Here is a 12,851-nt window from a genome sequence, read left to right on the forward strand (position 1 = left end):
ATTACATTGTTCCCCAACAACAACGGGTTTAGTTCACCATAATCATGGTGAAACTAGATGAAATATGAAAGAATGGAAGAAATAACCCTAAACTTAGTTGATTGGAGCCTAAGCATCCAAGGAACCTCCTCTAAGGTGTGTGGAATAGCTCTGGACGTTTCTCTCTGCCAAAAGAATCCCCTTCTAATTTGCACTAAGGCTATATATAAGCCCAAAAAGATAACAGAAAGATTACAGAATCTAGCTAATAAAAACAGACAACTGCCCAAGCGTCTAAATTCACCGCTCAACGGTTTGCCTGTTGCCGCTTTGACCGCTCAACGGCCAGTTTTTTCGCTGAGCGGTTTCCCTCTAATTGCTCTGAGCACTCTACGGACCATTCTGGCACACAACGACTTGCTTGACCCTTCTTTTCATCATTTTTCTCCTTCTTTCATGGGTGTAAGTCCACCTTACTTCATTTCCATCTTTAATTCATCTAAAAACCCTACAAAACAATGTAAAACAAGCATAATATCGCTACAACCAACTTTTGACTCTCACAAGACACAACTAAGTGTTTTACTTGATTTGAAGCTCATTCTAAACCATAAAGGGTGTGTTTTACTATCAAATTTAAGCATGAAAATAACGGTTTTTAGACCGTTATCAACACTCCCAATGGTGCAAGAAATTGTAAGGCCTCCTGGATCCTTCATTTTTGGAGGGTGTCTTTTCTTTAAAGGGCCACTACAACCTTCCTGTTCCTCAATAGCTTTCTCTTCAAGATTTATCTTTTCTCCTAGATATTGCTTTATATGCCTATCATAGACAAGAATTCTTTGAAGTGCTTCAGTCAATGGCATAGTAATCTCATTTGATTGAAGATTTCTCTAAAGTGCTCACACTTACTCTCTTTTCTCTCTTCTCCTCTCTTCTCATCTTTTTCAATTTTTTTATCTTCCCTCTTCTCTCTTTCTTTTCTAATCTCTCCCTCACATATTTCTTTTTTTCCACTCTTTCCTCAACCATGCTCACAATAACCTTACAATCTTCCTTAGGGTTAACTTCATTATTAGCCCCAAATTGATTTTTCTCTATGACCTCCACCGTTTTGGATAATTGGCCAATTTGCGTCTCTAAATTCCCGAAGTTAGCTTCATTGCTCTTGCAATTAGAATCATACACCTTCAAAAAATTTTCGAACTTCTCATCAAAATTGTTCACTTTTTCAGCCAAAAGTGAAACCTGTTGCCATAGTGGTGGTTACTATGGTCTGTTAAATTGGGCTCCAGTTTGTCCAATTTGATTATTCTGACTTTGCCCAATGCTTGGGTGATTCTTCCAACCTTGGTTGTAATTACCTTGATTGAAATTACCCTGGCGATATTGAAACTGGTTGCCCATGTAATTTGCTTCTTCTTCTTGGGCCTCCTCTAGAAAAGCACTTTGACCATTGATATGGTCACCACCACAACGATCACAAAGTTGTTGTTGTACCTGCGAAACATTCTTTAATTCATTAGGTAGTTGAGCAATAGTCCTTGCCAGATTCTCCAGTTATTGAGTTAAAAGCTTGTTCTGTGCAAGCAATGCATCTTCAGTAGGCAATTGAAGAACTCCCCTCTTTTGAACTGTCACGCCCCTTTCACTATGAGTTTCATTCTCATTAGTCGCCATGATTTCAATCAACCCATAGGCCTCCTCAGTAATTTTTCTCTTGATATTACCTCCAACTGAGACATCTAGCATAAGCTTTGACTGCGTACTAAGACCTCCAAGGAATGTGAGAACTACAATTGTCTCATCAAAATCATGCACAGGTGTCTTCCTCAGCAAGCTTTTAAATCTGTCCCAGGCTTGACCTAGAGTTTGCTCCATGCCCTTCCTAGAAGAAGATATCTCCATCTTTCCTTTGTTGATTTTAGATTGTGGAAAATATTTATTCAAAAATTTTGCCACCACAGCCTCCCAGGTAGTAAAGCTTCATTCCGGAAAAGAATTCAGCCACAACTTAGCGTTGCCTCCCAATGAGAAAGGAAACAAGCTAAGTTTGATTGTGTCATCTGGAACTCTGTTGATCTTCACCGTGTTACAGATCTTATTGAATATGGTGAGATGATCATATGGACTTTCATGTGATAGTCCATTAAATCGGTTGCTTTGCACAAAGTGTATCAACGCCGTATTCATCATCATGTTCAGTGCATTGTTCCTTGACATTGCAATGTTGTTAAAGTGTTAAGGGTCAATCACATTGCATGCATATGCTAGAGTGCGTCTAGGAGCTTCCTCCCTAGTCATCTCTTCTGTGCTCTGGTTGGATGCTTCCGGTGAGGGTTGCAAGAGTCTCTTAAGATAGGGGAATAATTCTCTAGATGGTCTTCTAACTTTCTTCCCTCTCCTTCCACTTAATCCTACAAGAAGAGGTTGTTGATTTTTCTTGCTCCTAGTATGAATTTCCTCCTGCATACACAAGAAACAAAACCCTAAAAAGCACTTTTATATAAAAACAAAACAAAAACAAAAACAAAAATCAAGTCAAATTCACTAAAATATAACACTACTAGAATAGTTAAACCACGAGTCCCCGGAAACGACGTCAAAAACTTGTTAACACTCTGGCAAGTGTACTAGATCATTGATAATAGTTGAAAAACTGATATTTTTATACTTAATTTTGATACTTAATGCACCTTTTTTGACTTAGAAACTTGTTTGGACTCATGATTTTGCTTTAGTTTTGTGAATAAGAGACTTGAGGATATACTTGATGATTTTATTACTAATTCCCTTGATTTTGTAGGATTTTGGAATGATTTGAAAGAAGGGTTGAAGTATCAAGGAGTTGTAGTGCAGAAAAGTCAACCAATCAACCAAAAAAGTCAACCAGTCAACTAGGATGTTAAAAGGTCAACCAGAGTCCAGTTTCAGTATCGCAGGTGGCGTTGAGCGCTAGTCTCTGGATCAGTTTTTCACTATTTTTCGCCTGGGCGACACCATTGGGGGCAATTTTGAGTGCCGCACCAACCGCTGAGCGGTAGTGTAGCATTGAAGGCGATTTTCGTGGATCTGGGCCAGTTTTTCTGTTTATTTTATGACCTGTTTTGGGCGTGAACCCATTTTCTGTTATTTTTCTGCCTATTTAAAGACTTGGACACCCTAAAGAATGTATCTTTTGATGGCTTAAGCATAAAAACACACTTTTCACCCCTTTGGGGGCAGATTTGGGGATGCAGGAGCTCTCCTCTTCTCTTTCTAGGGTTTCTATCTCTTTAATTCCATTGTACACCTAGTTTCTTCATGATGATGGAGAACTAAGGTCATTTTTTATTGGTTGAAGATGTAACCTCTAAACTCTCTTGTATTTGAATTTATTGTTATTGATATATGCTTTAATTCATTAATTGTTAGGGTTTTTCCTGTATACTCTGTGCTTGCATTGTTTAAGTCATCAATTGCATGATTATTGATTTTATCTATATGGACACATATGAGTAGGTCTAGAACTGGGGGAATTCTCCCAAAGGTAGTATTGCCTAGACATAGGAATATGAGGGTTGGTTGCATATACACTCCTATGCTTCAGAATTAATTATTAAGGATGCTGGGAATTATATGAACTCGTAGTTAAGGATAGGCTTATTTATCGAGACATCGGGTTTAAGTGTTTTAGAGAGTGACATTAACATTAATGAAGAAGATGAAGTCGTTTATGCAAAAGAGTGATTAGGTGAAATCTAAACCCTAATAACATATTCATGTCATATTATCAACATCATCCATTCACTTTTGTGTTTAGCCTCAATTGATCAAATTGCATGCATATTTACTTTTATTGTTTTGCATTCAAAAACCCCAAAATATTGTTCTTATAGTCTTAATTGGATAAGCAAAAGCAAAATTGTTTAGTGCCGCGAGTCTCTTGGGAAAACGATACTTGGTCTTACCACTTATTATTACTTGATACGATTCGGTACACTTGATGGAGTCTTAACAATCGTATCAAGTAATATTAAAACGGTAAGTCCGAATATCGTCTCCCAAAGGACTATTAGGCCTAAGCGTTCGTGTGATGATTTGATATCATAAGACTTGAATAAACAATAATTTGAGTTTTAAATGCAAAACGGAATATAAACATGCATGCAGAGATTTGATTAATTGACAATTGAACGATATGGATGAATGACGTTGTTGGAGTTTACTGTTTCATCCTAATCCACTCTGAAATATATACTATTCTTGCTAAATTCGACTTTGTTTTCAATGTTCATGCCACTCTCTAATTTACTCTAATCCCAATGTCTTGGTGAAAAGAGCCTACTCCTAAGTACTAGTTTACTATGTCTAGTCTCCCTAGCAATTATTCATGCATTACATTTGCACAGAAGCTTTAGACATTTGATCCTCCTATTCCTATGTCTAGGTAATATTGCTATCAAGAGAATTCTCTCATGTCTAGACCTAACTATACGTGCCCATATAGAAAGAATCAAAGATTATGCATTTCAATAATGTCTTAAACAAAGCATGAAATATAACGGAGGAAAAACTCAAACAATTGATAAACAAATCATATGAATAAAGTAAGAATTTCAATATAAGAGGGTTTCAAATAGGATTACATCGTTCCCCAACAACAAAGGTGTTTAGTTCACCATAACCATGGTGAACCTAGATGAATTGAATGGAAAATATGGAAAAGATAACCCTAGAATTGATAGATCAAAGCTTTTGCATCCAAAATCCATTTCCAAGGTGTGTGGAATGTATTTTTGTGACACTCAAGTGGGACGCTCAGTGGTAAGTGCGACACTGAAGTAGAACGGTCCTCCTTATCTTATGTAAAACAAGTGACGATCCTCCTTAATATTTATCTTAAATCCTTACAAGTGACATGTCTTTCAATTCATAAGTTTTCTCTCCTTTTTTCTCTTACATTTTTAGTTTTTTAATTCTATTTCTTAATTATTCTTATTTAGTTCTTAAACTTATTTTTATCTAAGCATGTTGTTCCATATAATGTAGTATTAAAGTCACTTTTCACTCACAATGTATTATTTTTTTTTTTTATTAAACCGTTAGCTGAAAAAGTATGAATCCCTTAATCACATTTACTTATCCTTACTAACATAAAAGTCAATTCAAGTTGATAGGTATAACTTTTTTTAAAGAAAAAGTTTGTGGTTAGTTATCACTGTATATTTAGCCAATTTAATTAACTAATTGTACTATATTTAGGTTCTTATCCTTAAATTTGGTTAACATGGACAACATATGGTTGATTTCATTCATAAACTGATTAATTATTTGTAAGAAAGTGAACTCTTATTAAATACACATGTTCTAACCATGGTACACAAGTTAATTGAATTTGGTAGTACGTGCTTCATTTAAAACTTGCATGGCAAATTGTGACCGCTCATGCCCTTAATTTAATTAAACATTAATTAGTTTTTAAGGTTTAATTAAATTTTATCTCTTAAATAAATCCTTATTACTTACATATCTCCATATAAAAAAACTTTATTAAATTTTAAGTTCATCATAAATCTAAGTAATTTTAGTTTTGTCCATATTAAAAATTATTATTATATTGAGTGTTCAAAATCTTTATATTTTTCAATTCTAGTTAATTAAGATGATGTCACTCTTTGATTTTGAAATCCAAAATACAATACCACAGACTTATAAATAATAAAAATGAAATTTGAAAATCTTAATTATCTTTATAAGTGTCGTTGTTTCATGTATCCAAAGTTTGATTGTTGTTTTATTATTTAATTTACTAAATGAAACTATATTATTTTTAAGGTTTAATCATTCTGATAGTCCCTATTTTTGGTGATTTTTTTCAATTAGGTCTCTCATTTTTCTTTTTTCTCAATTAGGTCCCTATTTTTAAAAAATTGAAGCAATTAATCGTTGTCGTTAGTTCCGTACTAACACCGTTAAAAAGAATGACACGTGTCAGCTCGTGATTTTTTTGAATTTTTTAAATATATTTTTAATTATTTTTATTTTAATTTTTAATTTATTTACTTATTTAAAAAAAAAAATTGTCACGTGTCAAGTTGACATTGAGCCACGTGGCAATGACAATGTGAGGTGGCACTGATAGTGCCACGTGTCTCTATCAGACCACGTGTCATTAGATTTGTCTCAATTTGGTCCCTAAATTTTTAATTTGTCTCAATTTGGTTCCTGTATCCTTATTTTGTCTTAATTTAGTCCTATTTTTTAAAAAAAAACTAAAAAAATTTTGTTTCTCTCCAAGTTCAAACAAAATTTTATTTGTATATAAATCTTTACAAAGAAATTTATACAAAATAATTTTTTTATTAGAAAAATAAAAAAAATTACAACCTATTTTTAATAAAGATTATTAAGGTTTCAAAACTTCATTTATTGTATATGTTTATGGTATTGTCGCCCTTGAAAAATGACGAGTGGAAAGGAGGAGACATGTGTGTTGAGATTGTTGACAACACAAACTCTATATGAAACTGGTTTTTGATGATGACAACACATTGCTTAATAACAATACATATGTTCCAGTACTACATGTTCAGTTGATATGCTATACTGTTTTGAACATTGTCTCTATTGAACATGTTTTGTTATTTTGCATGGATGTTCCTATGATTGACTGTGTTATATATTTGGAACATGCCCGTGTTAAAATGATTTTTTATTATTGTTACACATTTCCAAAGAAAAGCTCACAAGTACTTTTATGAACTTATATTTGTTGTAACAAAGGTTCAGTTCAGTCGACTACACTGATAATGGAGTCGATTATGCTAAAATCTTTGTACAGATTTTGTACACGTGTACTTGATGAGATTTTGAGATGAAAAGAATTCCAAAGTGATTTTTCATGAGTCAGTCGATAGTGTGGATCACTTATTCGACTGTATTACTGTTGTATTTGGAATTTTGTTTTTCCTACTTGCTCCAACGACTATATTTTCAAAAGTTAGTTAAGATTAACTAACGTGGTCAACTGTCATAAATGTGTGTTAATTCTGTTGACTGAGGAGCCTGTGTGTTGATTATTTGTTATAACTGATTTAATATAGTCGACTCTATTAGTAGGTCATTCAATTGAGACTGATAGGAAAACTATAAATAGAAACAGAACACGATTTGTTGTGAGACTTTTGTGATCTAACATTTTCATTGTCCTGTTTCAGAGAAAGCTCTCAGTTTCAGATGCTCCAAGAATTCTCCAAGAAGACGGTGGTGATCTTTCTTAAGAGATATTCAGATTGAGGAGTCCATTGCGCTTACTGTTTGATCAACATTTGCACAAAGAAGGTGCTTCTGGTTTGATCTTAAAGGCTTGGCATCCTATGAAGACTGCTGCATTTGACTGAAGGCTTGGCAACCTGTGAAGTGTGCTGTGATAGGCTTGACAACCTGTGAAGCGTGCTGTGATAGGCTTGGCATCCTGTGAAGAGTACTAGTGACACGAGGATTGTTCAACGTGGGTGAAGATTGCTGGAGAGGGGATTCTTGCTGCAATTCTGGTTTTTGTGTGCAGCTTTGTTTGGTATTGGGTTAGAGAGGAGATTTATATTTTTGCGTGGTGCTTCTATAAATTCCTTATTGTAAAAACCGCAACCATTATAATGCATTTGCTTCCAAGGTTGGAAGGACACTGGATGTAGGCATTGTTGGCCGAACCAGTATAAAAAATCAGTGTTTGATTTTTCTATCCCTGCACTCTTTTATTTCAGTCGACTATATTTGTCTAGCAGTCAACTACGTTTTTCCGCTGCATTACATTTTTCAATAACTTGCATTTCAAGGAAAGATCAAAAGCTTTGAATTTTCATACCAAGATTGCGAAAAGATTTTAAATTTGAACTAACACCAATTCAGCCCCCCTCTTAGTGTAAAACGAAGCCAACCTATTTCCTAACAATGTGTATGTTTTTGGAGTGGATCAGTGACATTCAATGGTAGTATATAAATGAAGTTTTCAACTTTTATGTCATTCTCTGCATGCATTCATTATCTCAAAAAGTTTTTAGTTTTCTTTTCTCCTCTTTCTCTCTAAAATTCTCCTTCTTCTCTCTAAAAATCTCTCATCTCACTTCATCTGATTCACAATTAGATTGTACGTAAGTTATCCTGGTGTCAAAGACTTCCATTATCACCGATCAAACTTCTGTGTTGAATAGGTAAGTTTCATTTCTTGAGTTTTTGTTAAAAATATGGAAACTCTGTCACAGGCAAGTTAGCCTTGCTGGTTGCATGTGTTTTTCAACCTTCTCTTCCCTTTTCTAACTCCATTTAGGTTCGTTGGGTGGTCTTTTCTTACCAATCGGTGAATCATAGGCGTTCTTGGAATTTTCTAGTGAGAAAGCAAATTCTAGAAAAGATAAACATTGTTCGGTTTGGTCAAAGAGGTAAAGGAAGCTAGCTAATTTAATTACTTGATTGTTGATGTATGAAAATGTTGGTTGATGATGATGCATGTGTGTGAAATCGAATGATTATGTGTTCAACATTGATGGTGTGTGATGTGTTCATGTTGAAATGTTTTCTGCATAATTCTAATACATGGCCGAGAGAAATGTGAGGAAGTGGAATGGTAAAAATAGGGAATTTTGGTGTTCGATGTGGTTATGATATGTACGGAGAATGTGAACAAGTTGTGTAGAAGTGGTCAGAGTCTTTGAATCACTCAAAAATGTACCAAAACTAGTAAATCTGATTCTCGGTCATTGAGTTCATGATTATGTAGAATTGTCTCTCAAATCTGCGAATGAAACTCTCTTAATAATGTTAGAAAGGTTTAAATACTCTTAATTAATGTGTAGGAATGTATGATATAAGATTGAAGGTCCTTCATGGTAAAGATTAGTGTTGATCATAATTCTACAATCATTCTGCAGAATTATGCAGTTCCCTGAAGGTCCTTCATGGACCGAATGACATTCTCATTTTGTTCGGTCATAACAGAATTCTACTTCTGTGGAGTTTCAAGTTAATGACCGAACGGTTATACACTTGTACTTGGTCTAGTACTGGTGTTCGGTCTTAACTGTGTTGGGTCTCTATGAGGTCTTACCTGTTAATGACCATTCAGTTATGTGTTAGATTAGCTATGCTCCACCATTTGGTCGTGTTATCATACCATTTGACCTTATGCTAGTATTCAGTCTTCTAGTAGTGCTCAACCTCGTACTAGCACTCGGTCTCAAAAGTGCTCGGTCATAGACTACCACTCGTCTCAGTAGTGCTCGGTCTTGTACTAGCACTCGGTCTCTTCGTAGTACTCAGTCTTGCACTTGTATTCGATTCTAATAGTGTTCGGCCTAAGCTAATAGTGTTCGACTTAATTCAATATTGTTCGTTCTAAATCATAAGTGTTCGGTATAAGGTTCAAGTATTCGGCTCATGCTTGAGTCTTACTCTCGAAATGACCGTTCGGTCATGTTAACATATAGGGAGCATTCTCCCGTTCGATCTGGTTCATAGGTCATGTCCAAAGGTGGAATTTGTTTTACTGTTTTATGTGATTTCTATTTAAAGATGTTATGGATGTGAAAGTATGATGGTATCGAAATATGGTATGATAATCCTAATATAATGTGAAAGTATGATGTGATAATTTTAAAGTGATGTGAAAGAGAATTCTAAGGAGGAATGTCTCAGTGAATGGTTATCAAGTTTGTGGTAAAAAGTATGAATAAGGGAAGCTTAGTATTGGCGTTCATCCTGACATTCCAATGGTTACTGAGTCTCAAGTAGAGAATGGTGGCGCATGTGGTGGGAATAACAGGAGGCCTGATTGTGTTAGCTTAGGATTCCAGCTAACGGACTAAACTCATGTGTAGTTTGTGGTTTTCCAGCTACAATGAGGGATGAAGGGCTAACCCCGTGTCATGGCTTGCAGTTTTCCAGCCTATGGTATTCGCGTGGTGTTTCGGTTTACCTTTCCATGGGTGCAAGAACAGCCATAACTCATATTCATACTAGTCCGGATAGTCAGAATAAAGTGGTTGGTCATAATATGCTTGTATGATATGAATATGTATGATAGTATGATATGTTTCTCTGAATTGTATGTTAATGATTACGGTTGAAAAACCATTATTTTTATACTTAATTTTGATATCCAATGCACCATTGTTGACTTAGAAACTTGCTTTGACTCGTGATTTTTCTTTAGTTTTGTGAATAAAAGAGTTGAGGACATGTTTTATGATTTTATAATTAAATTCCCTTGATTTTGTAGGTTTTTGGAATGAATTGAAAGAAAGGTTGAAGTATCAAATGGTTGGAGTGTAGAAAAGTCAAATAGAGTGCAGAAAAGTCAACAGTCAACCAGAAAAGTCAATCAGTCAACCAGAATGCTGAAAAATTGACCAGAGTTGACCAGATTGCTGAAAAGTCAACTAGAATCCAGAAAAAGTCAACCAGAACGTGATTTGATATATTTTGTGCGATTTTTATGATCTGTTTGGTCTATTGATGAGTTGATTTGAGTGATTACTTGTCTTGAAAGAAAAAAGTTTTGGATTGTGTTGAACCATTGTGATGATTTGTGGAAGACTAAGTTTAATCTTGTTTGCTTGAGGACAAACAAAGTTTCAAGTTTGAGGTTGTGATAACGGTTGAAAAACCATTATTTTTATACTTAATTTGATATCAAATGCACCATTGTTGACTTAGAAACTTGCTTTGACTCATGATTTTTCTTTAGTTTTGTGAATAAAAGAGTTGATGACATGTTTTATTATTTTGTCATTAAATTCCCTTATTTTGTAGGTTTCTGGAATGAATTGAAAGAAAGGTTGCAGTATCAAATGGTTGGAGAGCAGAAAAGTCAACCAGTCAACCAGAAAAGTCAACCAGTCAATTAGAATGCTGAAAAGTTGACCAAATTGCTGAAAAGTCAACCAGAATCCAGAAAAAGTCAACCAGAACGTGATTTGATATATTTTGTGCGATTTTTATGATATGTTTGGGCTTGGACCTGTTTTCTGTTATTTTTATGTCTTATTTAAAGGCTAGAACATCTTAGGGTTTGTATCTTTTGATGACTTAGGCACAAAAACACACTTTTCACCCCTTTGGGGTAGATTTGGAGATGGTGACAACTCTCCTTTTCTCCTTTTATGGTTTCTATCTGTTTCATTCCATTGTTCACTTAGTTTCTCCATGACGATGGAGAACTAATCTTATTTGTTGCTTGGGAAAGATCTAACCTCTAAACTCTCTTATATCAAAATTCTTATTTTATTTATATGCTTGCATATGCTTATATTATCAATTGTTGGGTTTCTTATCTATTCTTAATGCTTTTATCGCTTAACTCATTCGGTAAATGTTGTTTGTCTTTATTGATACAGAGACGTACGGTAATGTCATGAACTGGTAGGAAATTCCTTGATTAAGCTAATACCGCCTAGAGATAGGGGTAGGACAATCAATTGTATTTTGCTTCTATTTATAATGCATTACTAATTACTAGGGGAGACTAGAGATAATAAGCCAGTAATTAGTAATAGGCTATTTTCGCCAAGAGATTGGGTCTAGGGTAGACTAAGAAAGTTTGCATGACAATTTGATAATAAAGCGAATTTAATAAGAAAAGTAGATATATGAGAGTGATTGGGAGAAATCTAAACCCTCGCAACAAATCCATCTCATATTATCAAGATCATCCATCCACTTTTTTGTTTAACCTCAATTGATCAAATTGCATTCATGTTTATTTTTCCGTACTTTATATTCAAAAACCCCAAAAATGTTGTTCTTATAGTCTTGATTAGTTAAGCAAAAGCACAACAGTTTAGTGCCATGAGTCTCTTGAGAAAACGATAGTTGGACTTACCATTTTATTATTACTTGATACGATCTGGTACACTTGCCAGAGTGGTAACCGTTAACATAGTTAATTAAATTACACTAGCTTACCCTTATTTTCCTGTCTTGTCATGTTGTCCATTCGGTCATCCTTGTCTTTGCAATGATCACCCTATGGGTGTGAGTAGGGTGTGTAGAAGGTTATTGGGAGCAGGCGATGGAAGAAGAGGATTGCTTATGTTAGGGTAAGACCGTTCGGTCTTGTACATCTTTTGTAATAGCATAGGACCATTCGGTTTATTACATTGCTTGTTTGACTGTTCGGTTCATACTTGCAGTTTGTATCAGCATAGGGTTTGTGTAAAGCTTTTAATTTATGGTTGTTCTTAGGATAACTGCAAATTAACTTTACTTTTCCTGTAACTGTTCTATTTTATCACAAATGTAAGGACTTTTAAGTATATTTTTGGAATGTTATATGTATTTTACTTGAAATTGTAAAATTTAAATAGTTACATCACTATCACTACAACTATCACTACAATTAACAATAAAGAAATTATTGAAAAAGATAAAGATTTTGAATTCTCAATAAAATAAATTTTTTTCATAGAAATTTAATTGAACATATTCAAACTTATAGAAAACTTAAGTTTTTCCTAAATACTTTTTTACTTTTCACAAAAAAGGACGTAAGTAATGAAAATGCAGAATCATCGTCACTTTAATGAATTACAACGTCAAACAACAAAAAATTAATTAAAAACATATATTTTTAATATTAAATAAAATAACTTTTTAATAAAAATTTTATTAAAAATGTATAAATTATGAAATTAAAATTTAATTAAACCTGTGATTAATCAATCTGCTAATTTTATTAGATATCTCCCCCTCCAATAGATATGATGATGGCTATATTTGTTTGTTCACTATCGTGTTTGGTAAATTGTGACTATATATATATATATATATATATATATATATATATATATATATATATATATATATATATATATATATATATATATATATATATATAT

The sequence above is a fragment of the Vigna radiata genome, chromosome 8 (genome assembly GCF_000741045.1).
Source record: "Vigna radiata var. radiata cultivar VC1973A chromosome 8, Vradiata_ver6, whole genome shotgun sequence".
Classification (NCBI taxonomy): domain Eukaryota; kingdom Viridiplantae; phylum Streptophyta; class Magnoliopsida; order Fabales; family Fabaceae; genus Vigna; species Vigna radiata.